Source organism: Taudactylus pleione, unplaced genomic scaffold (genome assembly GCF_031769625.1).
Source record: "Taudactylus pleione unplaced genomic scaffold, aTauple2 ptg000292l, whole genome shotgun sequence".
In the NCBI taxonomy this organism is placed as follows: Eukaryota; Metazoa; Chordata; class Amphibia; order Anura; family Myobatrachidae; genus Taudactylus; species Taudactylus pleione.
The window spans coordinates 166,371-186,367 of NW_028284694.1; positions in this window are offsets into that span (position 1 = coordinate 166,371).

Genomic DNA, 19,997 nt, shown 5'->3' on the forward strand with positions numbered 1-19,997 from the left:
ATATTACTTAGTTAGAGTGTGGAAAACAGGTTTAATGTGTATGTCTGTGGGTGTTTGCATATGTTTTGAGAAACTCCGCATGTATATACAATATGACTGTGACAAATAATTAAACATGTCCACAGAGACTAGTATGCTCAAAGGAAGTGGTCTAAATGCTAATTAAAGGCTTTTACGAGCTAGTAGACTTTAAGGCACCAAGCAAATAGCTGTGGGTCTCCCCCTACTTGGAAGTGAACCTTGCTGCTTATAAACACCTTGTACTGTAGTTTAAGCAACTTATTAAAATATGTTAGAAATGGATAATATATATATTAATCCATCACAAATACACATAATTATATAACGCACACACATAGACTTACATACTTACACAAACACTTGTCTGTGTAACCACATGTGTACACATGGATGCTCACAGGCATCCTCACATACATACATATGAACACACACCGCATACTAGCGATTTTACACAATATTCTCAAACTTAAACGTACTATTGATTGCTACTTATTTATATTTATTATTATTATTATTATCCTTTATTTATATGGCGCCACAAGGGTTCCGCAGCGCCTTACATAGTACATAAACATAGTGCACAAAGATAGTACATAGACATAGTACATAGACAGTTGAGCAGAACAAGAAAACAGTGTCATACAGTTTAAGACAATGCAATACAAGTACATGGTATATAAACACTGCTGCAACAGAAGCAGGATGGCAAAAGTCACGGGTTAGGTGCTTTTGAGTATAGAGCAGATAATATAAGTAAAGAAAGGATAAGCACAAGAGGAAAGAGGGCCCTGCTCGTGAGAGCTTACATTCTAGAGGGGATGGGCAAACAGACAGGGGTGACACGGATGGGGTAGAAAGTGAGCATGGGACAGAGGGTTAGGATGACAGATGGGTGGATTCCTATTTTACAGTATGTGTGGAAGTCATTTGAATTAAGATTTATGCCACTGACATTCTACTTTAAGAGGCAGTTTTTGTAGGTGTCTGTGGAAAGCCATGGCTGTTATATCAGTTTACTTGAAGTCTGACGGGTAGCTGAAGCCACTTCATGAAGGGCTATTTAGAGAGTTTGGTTAACGTGTGAACCAGCAGTCTCAGGTAAATGTAGAAATTGGTGAAAGCAGTTATTGTAAAGAGATGTTCAGATGTAAAATAATAAGTTGTGATCAAGTGTGAATTCTATAAGGCACATTTATTGATTTGGAGGGTGATGGGAGACATGTGAGGTTGGCAGGATATTTATTCCATAGTATATCCGCTGTCCGTGTGTGGGGCCTGGATTTGGTGGTATGTCACCAGATAATAAAAGCAGAAGAATGGAGAAGTAGATATAGTTGTAGGTGTCTAAATGTCGATAAATAGCATTATAGGTCGCACAAGAAATAATTGCTTTCCAGACTTGGATTGTGGTTCCGAATCACAAAAAGATATTATTCACCAAAAAGCAGATAGTTACATGCTGTGATCTAAATACAATTAGTGCAAAAGATTATACATAAACAAGGTACAGTCAATACATTACAAAGGCGCTCTGGATCCAGATTTCCGGCATCAAAGGTGAAGCCTCCGTCAACAGAAAGAATATGATGACTCCCTACCAGGTTCAGGGAGCTTGCATATAAACCCTTGCAGAGATAGGCAATACAATAGAAGAAGTTGGCATAATCCCATTGGCTCTTCTTCCTGGTTCTCCTGTTATGATTCAGTTCATAGGTCAGTTTGTATGATCACAGTCCAGCCTCCAACAGCTCTTTGTGTCTATTTTCCCACTGAAGAACAAGTCTAACCTGGCTGCATTACAGAGTACATTTTAATGCCTATCTCTCTATGATCCATAATTCCAGGACACATGTTGCGATTTCCTCACTGATGGAACCGGAAGTCTGCAAATACACAGTGGTTTAGAATAGCATCATATAGTCTGTTTATCATGTACTAAACCTGAGATCTTAAATACAGTCGCTTTATTACATACTTATTAATGAATAAACCTTGAATATTAACCTTAATGCTAGGGAACCTTTTTATGTAAGTGTGCAATGTGTAAGTGTAAGAATATGGCATAGTTTCGCTAATATGTGTGGTGCGTTTATGTGTTTTGTGCTTTGATATATTTATATTTTTTATTTAATCTGTGTATGCATGTAAGTCTATGAGTGTGTGTTATACATGTAAGTCTATGTGTGTGTGTTATGCAATTCAGTGTATTTATGATGGATTTAATATATATATTATCCCTTCCTAACATATTTTAAAACTACAGTGCAAGGTGTTACAAGCAGTGAGGTTCACTTTCAAGCAGGGTGGATACCCCAGCTGACTGCTGTTGCCACTTCATCTGATAGCTAATGCAAAGGTTTTCCTCTGCCTATTTAGAATACACTTGTCAGTACTTCATAAGCAAACCTCCGACCATTGTTCCTAACTTCTCATTCAGACAAATTCAATTGTGCATATCAGTGTCTGGGTTATATTTCAATTGCCACAGCCACACTTGTCTGTATGAGGGGCCTCCCAATCCACAAGTAAAACACTCACAGTATCCTGGTGTATATATCTTTCTAACTACCTTTCCCAGACATGTATACAGAAGCTGTTTCTCATTACTAACTAGACCCTGCATGAATATTACGTTTGTCAGTGTGAGAGTGTTGTATATTATTCGCTATTTAGTGTTGTGTGAATGTGTGGATCCGTGCGCACGCAATGGTGAGTCATGGATCAGTATACCAACATAAATCGGACAGCGGACGACCGAATCGTCCGATAACAGTTGCATTGCGGTAGCATGCAATTATTCGACTTTGACAATACAATAACTTGTAAAAGGGTTCCTTCACATTAAACGTGATATTAGAGGTTTTATTAGCGAATAATTATATTGTGAAATGTATGTATATGATATTTAAGGTATAGAAGCTAGTAGACATGTCATGTTTGGTACCATTCTAAAACCCTGTTTATTTGCAGATTGGTTCTATCGGCAAGGAGATCACAGCAGGCATTCGCAAGATATGAATTATAGGTTAGAATGTATCTATGTATGTAGAGTTTCTTTATTAGTTCTTCGGAGGGAAACCTACACAGAGAAGCAGTTGGAAAGCTAATCCATAGCTCTGATGACACCATATGAACTAACCAATGAACAGAATGACAAGGAGCGAGAGCCAAAGGAATCATACCAGCTCGTCTCTATTGTTGTATATGTGATCTGTGTGGTATTGTATATAGGCTGGGGCTCTGTGAACTGTAAGGGAGTCATTTTCCTTTACTAGATGACTGCAGGCTTCAGGATTGATGGCTGAGTACTGGATTCCAGAGCGCCAGCGTTTGTATCGGTTTGTACCTTTATATTTACTTGCTTTTTGCGCTAATTGTGTTAGATGAAAGAGTGTAACTTTCTTTTTTATTGCAATATAACGTTTTGTGTTTTGGAACCACAATTGGATTGGAAAGTAATTATTTCTTGCTTGTAGCGCTAAATAGCGACATTTTGGGCATAGCGATTAAGGGGTATTGTCTGGACAGTGATTATTTCTCTCTAGCAATATTGCAGTATTCATAGAGGTTATACACAGTGGGCCTGAAATCAGAGGTAGACACATGGTCGATGTCGGATGTAGTCGAGCAATTTTGTTTGCTAATGCGCATGCGGCAAAGAAGCACAGCGCCAACGCGATGATGAAATAGAGACTGTGGACGCAGTGTGGATTTATTTGCAAAGTCAGCATTTGGGGGAAGTAATGGGGGTGGCCACAAAAACACTTGGGGGCAGGACGCGGGTGGCGTCCCAGAAAACGGGGGGGGGGGTGACAACCCCATTTTCTGGGCCTGCTGAAGCCAGTGTCTGCATACTTGTACGGAGCTTCACTGGCTTCAGCTGTGCGAAATATCGGCCATCCTGAGTGAACTGAAGGTTCTCAAATGATTGATGTTCACACAGATTGATCCGATGCTGCAATTTCAGATGCAGCAGCGGCTTACAGAAGCCGTCAGGTGGCGTCTATTCACACAAGACACCTTCTGCGGGATAGCATGTTATTGCACAGCTAGTGGCGTCACATTGGGTGGTGACACTTGGAGCGGCACTTAGCGAATCCTTGCGTTCATTGAACACGCGCACAAAAGGGGGAGTGGCCTCATGCTCAAAAGTGGGTGTGGCCTTGTGTGTAAAAGACGGAATGGCCTTGCGCGCAAAAGGGAGCGCGGCCTTGCATATGCGAGAGCATGTCCCCTGATGTGTGCCATTTTGGGTCACTGTCCCACCCCCATTCTCGTCATGCTGGGGGCTTCTCCAGCGCTCCATTAGTTGCTGGGCAGCCCCAGCCTCTCCGGACACAGGGGTATGTGGATGATGTGTGCTTCCTCCATCGCCTCTGCTGTCACTGCTATTTAATAGATCCCTGTATGGTAGGTGGTCCATCCTTTCAGAAGTATGCTTTTTTTTTTAATGAGGTCTCATCATAAACCATCTTATTCTGAATGATGTCAGTGACATTACACAGTAAGTATTCTGGAATCAGACGGTAAAACATTTATTTTCTCTCTGATTCTCGGGAGCCCTGTGCTGCACTGATGACCTCCTGCACAAAGTTGCTGCCAGTGTTTTGCCAGGGAGCTGCTGTAGCTTGTGCTGATGATAATCTGACCTCTATACTAAAAGATTTCCTTCAGGCATTTAAAAAACCCTGTCATAAGCAATCAGTTTTTCTGCAATGCTAATCGGAGTAAAAGAGGCACATTGGGACTTCAGGAGTAAGTTGTAAGTTGCTGGTTTTGTGTGCTTCTGAATGATATAATATATTATTATAGTATATGGCTATTTTGAAATATTGGGCACCCAATAGGTACAGAATTTCCATTGTTACCTACAAACGGTGTATTTTAAGAGCAACTTAACAGTTTTATGTCATCCAAAACTGTTTACTATATACAGTATATAATACATAAGCTGCATACACACACAAAGATTTAGTAAATGAACGATTTTAGTAAACGATTTTCGTTCATTTTTCAAGGGAAAAATGAACGAAAATCTTTTACTAAAATCGTTCATTTACTAAATGTAATGAACGATTTTTTTGAACTACAAACGATTTTTGCATATTCCCTTACTGAAAATAGTTGAGTTGGTCAGTATGACTGAACTACAAACTACAAACGTGAACGCGCGTGAACGATAATCGTTCATCATTTTAACTTAGAAAGTGAACGATTTTTTCAACGATTGAACGATAAATGATATTGTTAATGATAATCGTTTAAAAAATCTTTGTGTGTGTATGCACCTATAATTATAAGTATTATTATTATTATCATTATTATTATCATTGGGCCTGATTCAGAGCCGGACGCTATTTGTGGCCGTTCGTTCTGAAAAAAGGGGTGGCTATTCAAATGAACCGTTCGCTCTTTGCGGTCTGTTCACGCCTCTATGTTTGAATGAGCGAACAAAACTTGCGGTCGTTTTTTGGATAAATACGCCCCCTGGCCGCTCGCATCCTACGTCATGTCCGCTATTTATTAGATTAATCGAGTACATCGACCAGCATATGAACTGCTCGCTATTCTTGTGGTTGGTTTTTGCTACCACAATCTTGCGAGCAGTTCTGGTTTTAAAATAACCCAGTGACGTGGTCAATGACGCTGCTGTTTTAATTATGCACACCCATAAAACGCCCGTTTTGACTTTGAAGCATGCCTGTTTTCAAGCACCTTCCCCTGTTACCACCCACATACGCCTCATTCTGTCACTCAAATTATCAGGCATTCGCAATTTTGCGAGCACTGACTGGTTCGCGCATGCGTAGAATGATCCGTACGCATGCGCAGTTGGGCAAACAGCGCTCGGAGCGAACGAGCGGTCGCTTACGAGCGGCTCTGAATCAGGCCCATAGTCCACATGCACTAACATCCAAAATCATACAGGTAGGTTAGGTGACTGCTGGTTTCAATGGACACTGGGGCCTGACTCAGAGGGGCACTTAATTTGCGCGCAGCGCTGATGTTCATGTAGTTGAGCGATTATTTGCATCTGTGTATGTGCAAAAGTTTCTTAAAACCCCTATGGCGCACTCATTTCACAGAGAACTTGCACAAAGATTCTGTTGTGATCGATTGAGGCTTAAACTTCTATCGTCAGATGATAGATGTGACCCATAAACTTAAACTAAACTTAACTAAAATAAACACAGGAGACCAAGTTATGCCTTTAAATTAATTGGTCAGCTTTATTTGGTTACAAGGTAGACATGGTGGCAGGAGAAAGAAAGGCAACTAACCAGCGTCCGGAAGTAAATCACAACTTGTGAGGGCCAATTATCCCAGACAAGGGTAGGGTGATCTTAAAAACTTGCAAGGGCCAACTATCCCTTTCAGAGCAAGTGATGCGGCCCCAACACCCATGCCAATGCACCATTCATCCTGCTCGGTCGAGAGGTGCCGCTGACCCCAATAGGGTGAAATCAGCCTATCAGTGCATTGAAGGGGTGCGCACCGCTATTACTGCTGCAAGATGGACACTTCAATATTGCCGGTCTTTCCCTGCCAATGAAATAAAGCCGACACAAGACACAAGAGGGGAGGGTGGGTGGGAGATCAATTCAAAGAGGCAGATTTTACCACAGTAGATTCTCTACACCCTCTCACTAACTCCGCCCCTAACCTAACGTCCTATCGCATCTGCCTACTACTGTCAACAAAAATTTTTTACTTTATTAACCCCTCTATCCCTGACTAGAAGTTTATGTGCCGTCGGCTCTATTCCTAACCTCCGTTATATATATCAGAAAGATGGTGGGAAAGTGATGGGTGTTCCTTGGCGCTGACTAGTAGTGTGCGTAAAAATGGGCAGCTCATTGGTTTTATATTGGGAGTGTCATGGACGTGTCAGTGCAAGCCGCTGCCTTCACAGTTGTACAAGCGACGGCATAGGGGGCCGTGGTCTGACGGGGAAATTGTACTGCCAAAGAGCTGGTGCAAGTTTCCATGGTGCGACTGATGATGGTGGCTAATGATGCACCAATTGGTATTACAGCGTGCACAGGCGCTAAAACTGTTCTTGATCATTCGGCCGCACAGATGTACACAATGAAAGGAGTTTGTAGTGGCATTTGCATATACTCGCGGACAATCAAGGAATCAGGGTAATAAACAATCCGTGTCAGTATCAGAAAGTTGGACGTACTAAAGCACGACAAAAGCGAACGCACAACCTTTTTTCCCAGGTAACAGAGAATATTCTGAACAGGATTAAATAAAGTCCAAAGGAGTGGTCAACTTTCACTGGTGGCGCCTTAACAGGTGCGATTATATAATACGCCTATAAAGTCATGTGCTCGCCAATTCTGGAGGACGACTAGAAGGGCCACAGCAGCTGCTGAGGACTGACAATGGTTTCGTTGAACATGTGTGTGATGAATATGAATCTCTATATAAAATGTTTTTTTTTTTTATACATCCAACGTTTTTTATTTTTAATTCTGTAGGAATATCAACACAGAACAGAGGGCCAGATTCAGCTTGGATCGCATTTGCAAACATCAACGCAGCCGAGCAATGTTATTTTTGTTCGCATAGCGATGTCATTCGCAGGTCAGCGAACACGTAGAAATGATAGACAGTTAGCAAGCACTTGGGGGAGGTAATGGGGGGTGGCCATAAAAATGCAGGTGTGTCTTACCGTTTGGACGCCATTTGATGGGTGTCCATAATTTAGCCTCGTGCTGGTATGCGTGATTGCACGCAGAAGAGAAGGCAGCAGTGGGCGTATTTAAGCACAGGTAAGAATAGGCAGGGCTGCACAGGTGAGGATGGTGGAAGGTAAGGGACGGGAGAAGGGGGGAATTGGGAGAAGGTAGCAGCCCAGGGATGGGGTAGTTCTGTCTGGTGCTGATACAGTGGTGTGCAGGTGTTATGTAGTAATTACGTGAATGAAGACTGAAACAGTGTGTACAGGGTGAACAGATGATTAATAATAGTACAAAAGTGAGACACAGTGTTCGAGGGTACTGCGGGCCCAAAACTCAGAACCGTGTGATGATCCTGGTGAGTTCAAGGGGGTACTTTCAAGCCCTGCGTATATGCTGATGGTGATAAAGTCAATCATGCGATTAGCTGGTGGGCTTGTGGTTAACCCAGTTTGGTATAGTCCAGTGCTAGAGGCGGTGTCCTGCTTAGACTTGGTCACTTACCGGTAAGTGTGGTGGTTGAGGGAGTTAGTTGCTGATGCCTCATGTCCTCGTCGCTGCGGCGCGTTGGTGTGAGACCAGGGACACTGTAATGTGTGCTCGCTCGGTTCTGGCTACTGTAGAGGGATCACATGAAGCTGTATACCACATGCTGTGGTATTCTGGATGCTGGCCGGGATAGGCTGGCTATGCCTTGTTGTGCTGCGCACCGTGACGCTGATGGTGGTGCCGACGGGGGTGTTATTCGTCGTTGTGGGTACCTCCGGGTGTACTGGTGACGGGCTGGGAGATTGCTGTTGCAGCGATCCAGCTGTCCTATACTTCCAGTGCTGGGAAAACCTCATGGGGTGCTGGTGACAGGCCGGGAGCGTGATGGCACAGCGTGCCTCGCGGCCTTAACTGCCAGCCCCCGGGTCTTGATTCTTTTGCTTCAGATGGTGATAGATGTTATTCCAGCTCAGAGTTAGTGTTCCGTATTATGGTGGGTGAGCGTAGGTGTGAAACAGGTGGTGTGCCTGTTTGTGTCTGGTCCAACGCGTTTCAGCACTGAGTGACTGTCAAGGATGTCCAGGTGTTGGTGTGACGTGTTTAAATCACTTCCTGATGTGCGGTGATTGGTGGAGATGGGTGTGTCTGCCCTCAGAGATCATGTGTCAGATAGTTATTCTAATGAGAGGCTCCAGTTGCTGTGGTTACGTGGGGATGTGTATGTCAATGATGACATCTGTTCCACTTCCTAGTATGTCGTGCTGAATTAGGTGGATGGGAAAGTTCTGGCTGCTGATCTAGTCAATGGGTTATAAGTTCATCGGTTTGAGTTGATGGTAGAGAAGGCTAGTAATAAAATGTAGTCATGCCAGAGGATTGTAGTTAATGATAATGGTGTTGAGGACTGTGTTCCTCTGTGTTGGAGATTGTGTGTGGGTAATTCCTGAGGGAAAAAAGAAAAACATGGGTGGCGTGTGACCAGGGGGTGGGGGTTTGTCGGGTGATGATGTTTGAAGGGGGGGATGTTAATAGATATAAAGGAGGAGGTGGGTCAAGTGGGGGATATGAGTTGCTGAAGTTGAGGCGGCTGTATGTGACTTGGTGGTTGTGTTATATGATGGACATATTGAGACCTTTTGGTGTTAGGGTTTTCAGTGTGTAGATCCACTTTAGTTCTGCTTTGCTTATTTTTTTAATGTAGTTACCCCACCCCCCCCTCCATTCTCTCGGTATGTGTTGAATGACTATGAAGGTGAGGGTGGAACGGTCTTGTCTGTGTGTATCTTTGCAGTGTTGTGACAGGCTATGTTTTTTATATCCAATTTTTATATTCTGTATGTGTTCTGCTATCCTTGTTTTCAGGGGCCTGATGGTCCTGCCTACGTACTGTAGTTGGCATGGACATGAGACTAAGAGCCGTATTCAATTTGAGCCAAGCTGCAATACTTTTTCGCGTCCCGGACTTTTCGCCTGTTTTTTAGGCGGAATAGTATTGCGCTCATGCCCGCATATCGCCGTATTCAATTTGAAAGTACGCGGAAACGGGACCTAGCAAAACTTGAACAGGCAGAAAGTACTGTCAGATTTGGGGAAATCAGTCTGACACCCCCAAAAGATGCTCTGACATGTGGGTTAGCTATGGTACCCCCCGATTTGGCTTGAATGAAGGTATTTGGTGTTTTTAAATGGGCTCAATAGCTGCTAAATAGCGTTTTTGTATAAGTGGGGAAGAATAGTGTTTAGGAGTATTTTTTCCAGAAAATAACCTATCCCAGCAAATTTGGGGTACTTGAAAATGGGGATCAGCCTATTTTAAAGTTGCTAAAGTTAAGTTGAAAAAATTGTGAAAAATCCACCTGCCGCAAGCACCTGCAATATAAAAAACACTTGGGGCATACTTGGGGACCCCCCCAGAGTCAAATTCGCTAGTTTTTAACTTTGTAACCCAACTTTTTTTTTTCACTTCCTTTTTCAAAGTAATTTTTTGGGGTGTCCATAAGTGTTTTTTTCTTTACTTTTGACACAGTTTACCTTTCTGGGACTGTCTGAAAGCTGCAGGGGGGGTTCCCGCAACGTTGCTCCCCAAAACCCCAATTCTGCACTTTTTTCCGCCTGCTATTCATAGGCGAAACTTTTTCGCCTATTACATTGCACTTACTTTCCGCTAGGCGGAAAGTCTTTCAAATCGAATACGGGGTAAAAGCAAAACAGGCGAAAATGACGTCATTGGTGAAAAAGTATTGCGAATCCGGAGTTTTCGCCTCAAATTAAATACGGGCCTCAATATATTACTCCTTTCATATGGCAGGTTAATTCTTGTTTGATATTGTGTGTCTGTCCTGTTGTGTTTGATGTTATTTCTGTGGTGAGTTTTTTCCCTGTGTTCCCTGTGGTTTTGCAGCCGATACATGTGCCGCCGCAGTGAAATTCGTGTTTCTTTGTTGAGTCATCCAGTGTTGTTTGTATGAGACCGGTAGGTGGTACAGTATGTGGCTATGTACAAGTGCTGTTTTGATATCAGGTGCTTTTCTGTATACTACTTTAGGCCGTGTGGAGAGAACTGAGGCTAATGTTTCGTCTTGCATTAAAACATCCCAATGTTTATTAATGATGGTTTTGATTTTATTAGCTGATGAATTGAATTGTGTGACGTAGAAAATGTCCTTATTGTCTTTGTCATTGGTTTTGTGTTTGTATTCCAGGAGGTCGTTTCTGTCCAAGGTTTCTGCTTGAGTGAATGCAGTGTCTATTTTTCCTATATTGTAATTTTTCTCTATGAATTTCTGATTCAGTTCTCTGCCTTGTTCCCTGTATGTAGTGACGTTTGTGCAGTTCCTCCTGAGTCTGATGAATTGCCCCAGGGGAATGCTATTTAACCAGTTTGGGTGATGGCTACTGTTGGAGAGTATGTAGCTGTTGACGTCCACACTCTTGTGGAATGTTTTGGTCTCTATTTGTCCATTGTTGATGTGTATGTCTAAGTCTAGGAATTCTAATCTTTCTTTACTGTACGTGGTAGTGAAGGTTAGGTTATGTTTGTTGTTTTAGGTGTTCAATGAAGGAGAGGAGTGATTGTTCCTGCCCTTTCCAGATGAATATTATGTCGTCAATATATCTTCGCCAGAGGACTAGGTTCTTTCCGAAGTTATGCCCTCTTCATATCCTGTCTTCCTCCCATTTACTCTTCATAACTGCAAGCCGACTAGCTAATCACTTGATTGACTTTATCGCCATCAGCATACGCAGGGTTTGAACGTACCCCCTTGAACTCACCAGGATCATCACACGGTTCTGAGTTTTAGGCCCGCAGTATCCTCGAGCACTGTGCCTCACTTTGTGTACTGTTAATATAACATCTGTTCACCCTGTACACACTGTTTCAGTCTTCATTCACGTAATTACTACATAACACCTGCACACCACTGTATCAGCACCAGACTGAACTATCCCATCCCTGGGCTGCTGCCCTCTCCCAATTCCCCCCTTCCCCCACCCCTTACCTTCCACCATCCTCACCTGTGCAGCGCTGCCTATTCATATGCTTATCTACAGACCGGACACCTCTAAGGAAAGCTGCGCACAGACCACCTCTCCCCACCCTCTACCAACCCCTCTCGTCCACACGAACCTCATCTCCACTCAAACCCCCCCCCCATCTATCAGAGCGCAGTGTTCAATCAATTTTCTTAAGCACAGGTAAGGTTTGGCTGCATCTGCATATATTAGCAGTGTTCCGTCAGGATCTGCAGATGCAATTGTGATCCTTACTGAATCAGGCACACAGTGCATTATGTAGACATAATCCATATACTGTACATTATCTAACTGTTTCCAGAAAATAAGTGGAGCGAGAACTATAAAGTGCAGATAACGGGGGAGTTATGAGTCGGTTCAGGCCCCAGAGCAAAGACTGAGCATTTTGCAATAAGAAAAGTGTAGTAAGAGCTTAAGAGATGAAAACTGTCACTAAGGGCCTGATTCAGAGCCGCTCGTAAGCGGTCACTCGTTCGCTCCGAGCGATGTTCGCACAACTGCGCATGTGTATGGGTTGTAATACGCATGCGCGAACCATACATTGTGGTCGGAAATTGTGTGCTCGCAAAATAGCGAATGCCTGCTAATATGAGTGACAGAATGAGGCGTTGTGGGTGGCAACAGGGGAAGGTGCTTGAAAACGGGGAGTGGAGATCCGAACGCAGGCGTGCCAAACGGTCAAAACGGGCATTTTAAGGGTGTGCATAATTAACAAAGCAGCGTCATCGACCACATCACTTGGTTGTCTTTTAGCATGAACTGCTCGCATGATTGCGGTAGGAAAATCCAACCACAAGCACTGCGAGCAGTTCATACGCCTTTCGATGTACTCGACTAATCTAATAAATAGCGGAGATGACGTAGGATGCGAGCACCAGGGGGCGTTTTATAAAAAATAGCGAGCGCATGTTTAGTTCGCTCGTTCAGACATAGAGTCGTCAACAGACCGCAAAGAGCGAGCGCTCTATTTAAATATCCGGCCCCTTTTTCTGAAAGAGCGAGCGCAAATAGCGTCCGGCTCTGAATCAGGCCCTAAGTACACTGCAGCAAAGCCTGAGATATACTGCAACACTAATTATCAATTAGATACACCCAACAAGGCTACAGCCAATACAGGAATTATATGCACTATACAGTACTTGTACAGCCCTAAATTTTCCGTAGTGATAATGAGTTTCTACACTAAGGACCTCATTCAGAGTCGGTCGAAGCGGCCGCACGGTCGTATAGAAAAAGGGTCCGGATATGCAAATGATGCAAACGCATGTTGTGTCCCTAAGGTCGGATCGTTAGCTGGCCGACCAAGCGGTGGATGCGGTCGGATCGCTAAAAATACGCCCACATCTCGTACGCATAGTGCGTAATCTCCGGCTACATAAGGATTAATCGCGAGCATCGTGTGCCATCGGAACTGATCGTAGAGCTAAAGGTTGACCTGACCCTCTCTTAAGCTCTATGATCATGTCAGTGTAAAACCTCCCGTCACGTGTGCCATGACACTACTTTGTTAATTATGCACTCCCATAAAACGCCGTTCGCATAATGAGGCACGCCTGCGTTCGATCTCCACTCCCCCGTTTTCAAGCACCTTCCCATGTTACCACCCACAAACGCCGCAATCTGTCACTCAAACTACTGACCTGGCGGTGTTCAAGGAGAGAGAAATTTCTGTTCGTAGCCACTAGTTTGCGCACGCGCATTGCGAACTGTACGCATGCGCAGATCAGCGAACATCGGCTGCGTACGACCGTGCGGCCGCTTCGACTGACTCTGAATGAGGTCCTAAATACTTTGTTCTGTCATCTCCAGGACATCTCCGTGCACAATGGGAGAAGGATGCAAAAGGATTGAGGGATATAGAGGAGAAGAACATACAGAAATGTGGGACGGATGTCTCTGATGTGTTGGACGAGCCGGTTTCATCTATGTCATGTTATGATATAATGATCCATCAGAGGACACGATCATATGTACAAAGGGCCTGATTCTGTGACAGACGCTACAGGAGTGACATCGCAGAAACAAATCTGCACATACACAGATCTAAAAATATCGGAGATGTAGTCCACCACTTAACTATGTCACCACCACGCAGTCTAACCATATCACCATGTAGTCTAACCATGTCACCACGCAGTCTAACCATATCACCATTTCGTCTAATCATGTCACCATGCAGTCTAACCATGTCACCATGTACCCTAAACATGTCACCACGCTGTCTAACCATTTCACCACGTTGTCTAACCATGTCACCATGCAGTCTAACCATATCACCATGTAGTCTAACCATGTCACCATGTAGTCTAACCATGTCACCACACAGTCTAATCATGTCACCATGTAGTCTAACCATGTCACCATGTACCCTAAACATGTCACCACCCAGTCTAACTATGTCTCCACGTTGTCTAACCATGTCACCACGCAGTCTAACCATATCACCATGTAGTCTAACCATGTCACCATGCAGTCTAACCATATCACCATGCAGTCTAACCATGTCACCACATTGTCTAACCATGTCACCACACAGTCTAACCATGTCACCATGTAGTCTAACCATGTCACCACGTTGTCTAACCATGTCACCACGTTGTCTAACCATGTCACCACGCAGTCTAACCATATCACCATGTAGTCTAACCATGTCACCATGTAGTCTAACCATGTCACCATGTACCCTAAACATGTCACCATGCACCCTAAACATGTCACCACGCAGTCTAACCATGTCACCACACAGTCTAACCATATCACCATGTAGTCTAGCCATGTCACCATGCAGTCTAACCATATCACCATGCAGTCTAATCATGTCACCACACAGTCTAAACATGTCACCATGTAGTCTAACCATGTCACCACGTAGTCTAATCATGTCACCACACAGTCTAACCATGTCACCATGCAGTCTAACTATGTTACCATGTAGTCTAACCATGTCACCATGTAGTCTAATCATGTCACCATGCAGTCTAACCATGTCACCACGTTGTCTCACCATGTCTACCCCACCATCTTGCACCTCACCCTCTTGCACTTTACAATTCTCTTACCCCTGCTCCTGCCTTTAGCTTACCGTACACTGGCTCACTCCTTATGTTTTCCATTTGTCTCCCCCTTCCCTTTATACTGTAAGCTCCATGAGCAGGGCCCTCCTCCCTCCTTGCTACACATCCTCCTTGGGCTCTCTGCCCTGGACTCCACTCCTCTGTTTTTGTTTCTTCAGACGACCTAGACCCGTTATCTGTGCTAATAGGTACTAATAGGTACAGGTTTCAGCAGTGACAGATTAAAGTCTACATGGGCCTGGAGATTAAATTTATTAAGAGCCTATTGGGTGATGCTGATGGGGGTGTGACAAGCGCTGCGGGGGCGTGACTAGTGGGGGCGTGACCAGTGTTGTGTGGTTGTGGTCTACACAGGTGGTGTGACCTGTGCCATGGGTGTTGCTATCTCCATTAAGGGCATAGCTAGCACCTACCTTCTACCACTTTGACGCTTCCTGCTGCATTACCATATTAGAGCTATTGCAGCTGCTACCATGTAAGCAGCTGTGATAGCACCTCCGTACTCTGCTGAATCAGGCCCCTCTATTCCATAGTGAATGAAGGGCCGGACTTAGCGATGGACGCAGTGAGCGTTACTGCTGTGTCTTCTAATACAGCAGGAGGCAACTGTAAGAATATGACGCCTCCTCATACAGCGCTGATCTGAGTGCTGCACCAGCATCGGATAACCATTGTGACCATCCATTGGTATTTCGGATGCCCAGGGGTGAAGCTTAGCATGATCAGGAAGCTCCCACTGGTGGCACATTTTTGTGTGTCTGAAGGTGGAGCTTAGTGTGAGTGGGGATGGAGCTTAGCGTGACCAGGGGCTCCCACACTGGGCGGGGACACAGCTTTGGAAGGCTGGTGGCTGAGCTTACTGCAAACGGGGTGGCGTTTAACTCAACCAGGTGGCTTGCTCACTTGTGACACAGCTTCGGATGGCTGGGGGTGGAACTTTGGATGACGGTGGTCGGTGCTGGGGGGAGGGAGGCGGCGGTTATTGAATGGACGATGGGATGCTTGAGGCAGCTGGGAGGATGTGCTAGGTAGTTCTTGCTCACAAGAAAATATATTTTTTTCATGTTAACACAGGGCCTGATTCAGAGGCGCTCGCTATTTGTGAGCGCACACTCTGAATCAGGGCGGGGAGGAATTTTTTATATTTTTTTCCTATCTGCTCGCAAAGCTGTGGGTGCTATTGCGAGCGGGCAGGAGATGGCCGCGATTATCGCGACCATCGGGCTTGCGAGGAGACCCTGTGGTAGGGTCTCAGGTCTCGCAAGCCCAAGTGGACTTCCTGCTCTAATAGAGTGATGTCAGTAGGGCTGCCAACAAACGGCAGGCATTCCTTCGGTAACGCCTCCGTTTGGTTAGCCGCCCCTCCTCCCCGCCTACAAAACGGGGTGAGCTGTCGATGAACATCGACAACCGCCCTGTTTTGTTGTGAGCCCCGGAGCGAGTAATTTCTCACTCGCTACGGGGCTTGCGCACGCCGCTCATGCGCACTGGCCCACCACCGACCCGCTTGCGAACGCTATGCTCTCGCGAGCGGGTCTGCATCAGGCCCACAGTCTGTACTGCAGGGGATCCTATGCGCCTATTTTCATGGGAGGCCTGGAGCTGTACCTCCACCCGCCCCATTGTTAATCCGGCCCAGGGTTTCGGCTTATGCTGAATATTTCCATTGCACCCCTTCCTTCAGTGGCTGTGTTGAGGTGGTATGCAGTCACGATGCCGACTGTCAAAATGCCGACCGTCGGCATCCCGACTGTCTAACCCCGGCAAGGGTCTAATGACAGGCGTCAAAATCCTGACGCCTGTCATTTTACCTACGCCGGGAGCCCTGACACCCGGCATCCCGATCGAAGGTAAGCCGGGCACCGGGCGCGGACAGCCACAGAGGGGGAAGGGTTGGGTTAGGCACCCCCCGGGTTAGGGTTAGGCTAGGGGAAGGGGGGGGTTAGTGTTAGGCACCCTCGGGGGGAGGTTAGGGTTAGGCACCCCCCCGGGACACTTAGGTTTAGGCTGCAGGGAAGGAGGGTTAGTTTTAGGCACTTACAGGGGGGGTTAGGGTTAGGCACCTGGGCGGGAGGTTACGGTTAGGCACCCCTAAGGGAGGGTTAGGGGGGGGTTAGGTTACTTATTACTTACCTTAGCTGCTGTCAGGATCTTCACTGGTGCAGGTCGTCCGGCGTCAGGATTTGAACCGTCCGGCGGAATTTCATACCGATCCCGTTGAGGTTTGTAGTCCTAATTGTTACTTGTCTATTGTATTGTACTGTACTGTTTTACCCTGTACTGTCTTATTGTTTTGCCCTCTCTATGGCACTGTGGACCACTTGTGGTGCCCTATGCATAAAGTTAAAAAATTATAATAATAATAATAATACTGTACACAAATATTGAACTTACGTACATCTCCGAATTAGGCAGAAAGCTTAGACAAGAACAACATGAGATTGTGGGTTTTTCTCCAGCAGATAAATTCCATGTAAACAGCTTTTTGATCACTATGGCACAGTTTATTAGTATTATATTTTATTTATATGGTGCCACAAGTTTGCACCGCCACACAAGGGATAACAATATGACTGAACTTCAATACATAAGATAGCTTTCAGTACCAGCACCAGTCATGAATATCACTGGCCTGCCTCTAACACTCAACAGGTCATTGACTGCTGGCCTTCCCAATTAGAATCCTATACAGAACCCAACCTCAAGCTAAAGATGACTTAACACCTCTCAGTGAGTGCACTCCTTCAGTGCCTGAGTATCAATTGTGTTCTACATAGGTGCTCCCGCTCCAGAACTATACTCTCCTGTTATGTTTCTTCCAGTGTTGTTTAAACTCGGTGTTCGTTTCCCCGACAGAAGCACATCCATACCTGCTTTTCCATCTATGGTGTCTCCAGGCATACCCAGGTGCGCCGACAACCGTGCCAGGCCTGGGGGAGAAGGGATGTGGCCTAATCGCGAGATACGTGGCCACGCCCCCTTCAGGGGAAAAATGTTTTTTAAAAAATGTGCGCGCTGGGGAGGGGGGCGGTGTGAGTCCCTCAGCCTGGCGCATGGCCAGTGGGGGGCGTGATCAGTGTCGCACTGCGCATGCATCAAGATACATTATCGTAGCAAACCACAAGTCTTTATTCACAGTGTGATTGACAGGTAGGGAGCATTTGGTGGAGGCAGCGGACTGAGTGCCTGATTCAGAGCCAGACGCCCCCTTTGGTGCGAGACCCGGAGCGACAGCTTGGCTGTCGCTGTCCGGGTCTCGCGCATGCGCACGACGGAGCTCCCTGCGTCGTGCGCATTGGGGTAACATCGACCCGCTTGCGAGCGTCCTGCGCTCGCGAACAGGTCTGAATGATCCCCAGTGTCATCTAAAAATGCTAAAGTGTATCAACCGATTCAGGGTCGTGTAACATACTGCGTCTGCAATCCCGTACGCAGGAAACATGGCTCCCACGCCTCAGTTACGGCTGCCTTTCTAAGTGACCATTGGCTCACTGAAGTTGTAGTTTGCATGATCTGCGTCCTATGCTGCATATGTGTACTCTCCGGTCGGCTCTACAGGCTTGAGGGAGCGTGGCAGCAGTGCTACTGGCTGTAGGGTACGTTTTATATATTCAATATATGCTGCCTCATAGCACCTGCAAGGTGAATGCAGGTGCAGTGAGACAGCATATACTGAACAAAAAAGGCGCCAGATTTAGTGGCATTTTTCTTGCTGCACTCAGGCCCGCCAAGAGTTGCGGTGGGCCAAGGTAACAGGGGGCGTGGCCTAATCACAGGAGGCGTGACCACGCCCCCTTCGAAAATAAAAAAGATTTTCAGCGGCGCTTTGCGCTGTTGAGGGGGCCGCTCTGAGCCCCCTCAGCCTGGTGCAAAGCCATGGGGGGCGCGATCAGTGTGATCGCTCCCCCCCACAGGCATAGGAGACTGTTGTGGCTGCTGCTCAGCAGCCACGAGCAGTCTCCCACTGCAGCTCAGCACACACTGTGTGCTGGGCTGCTGTGAGGGAGGGGGGGGCTGCGTCGGACCCGGGCCCCCGCCGGGCCCCTCAGGAAGCCCGGGCCCAGGTATTTTGTACCCGCTCCCACCCCTCTCGGCGCCCCTGGGTGCACTAAACTGGTGCTAGGAGGAGGGAACAAGGTAAGAAGGTCCTGCCTGTGAGGACTCACCGTCTTAGAAGGAGGGGTGTAACCAGGAGGGTGAGCTGGGAGACAGAGGACATGAGAGGTCAGCGGGGTAATGAGTTATAAGGAGGGCTGAGAGGCTTTATGAAGAAATGAGTGCAGGAATCAATATGATAGTAATAGTTAGTGCTGAAATAATAGGAACGATGATAAATAGAAGGGGAAGCATGCAACATAGATTGCTCATCCTTATTTAGATGATACTTTTATTTTTACTGCATTAACAATTCAGACATCTTACAGCAAAAGCTTTTCCCCTCCTCCAACTTTATAGAAAGGTGTCTGGAAGTTCTTCATCACCGTCCCAAGGTGCCATAGATAGGGACACGCTGGCACCATAAGTGCCTTTAAAAGCCATTGTTACATTCAATTTAGATGATGACAAGATTGCACTCTTCAAAGAACAGCATTATTGCATTACTGTTGGACGAAGGCACCGCTGTGTGTATTTAGGGTTTCCAACTCATGCAGCTTTTTGTTTATTTTTTGTGTTTTTATATAACGGCATGAGGTCAATTAATAAGTAAATAAGTATATATTGCACTTAAGTTTAAAAATATCACCTGTGAATAGATGAAAAAAAAATAAAAAAAATGACCATTATTACATGTTGGATATGTTTTCCATCAGTTTCGCACACATGTGTTTTGGGGCACACCTGCAGCTTTTAAATACGGCAACAATGAGCATGTTTTGGGGGGATACTGCCATGTGCCATAGGAGGATATTTGGTTTTGATATTTTGTAAAAATTTTTAGCCATGGATCTTTAAAGATGAGACTTTAAAGGGTATATTTACTAAAGTGCAAGTTTTTAGAAGTGTAGATGTTGCCCGTAGTAACCAATCAGATACTAGCTGTTATCTTCTAGAAGGTGTTAGATAAATGTTAAGTAGAATATGATTGGTTGCTATGGGCAACATCTCCACTTGTAAAAACCCGCACTTTAGTAAATATACCCTTAAGTCTTTCATTCCACTAATATAAGAATGTTGTATCTGTTTGTTTGTT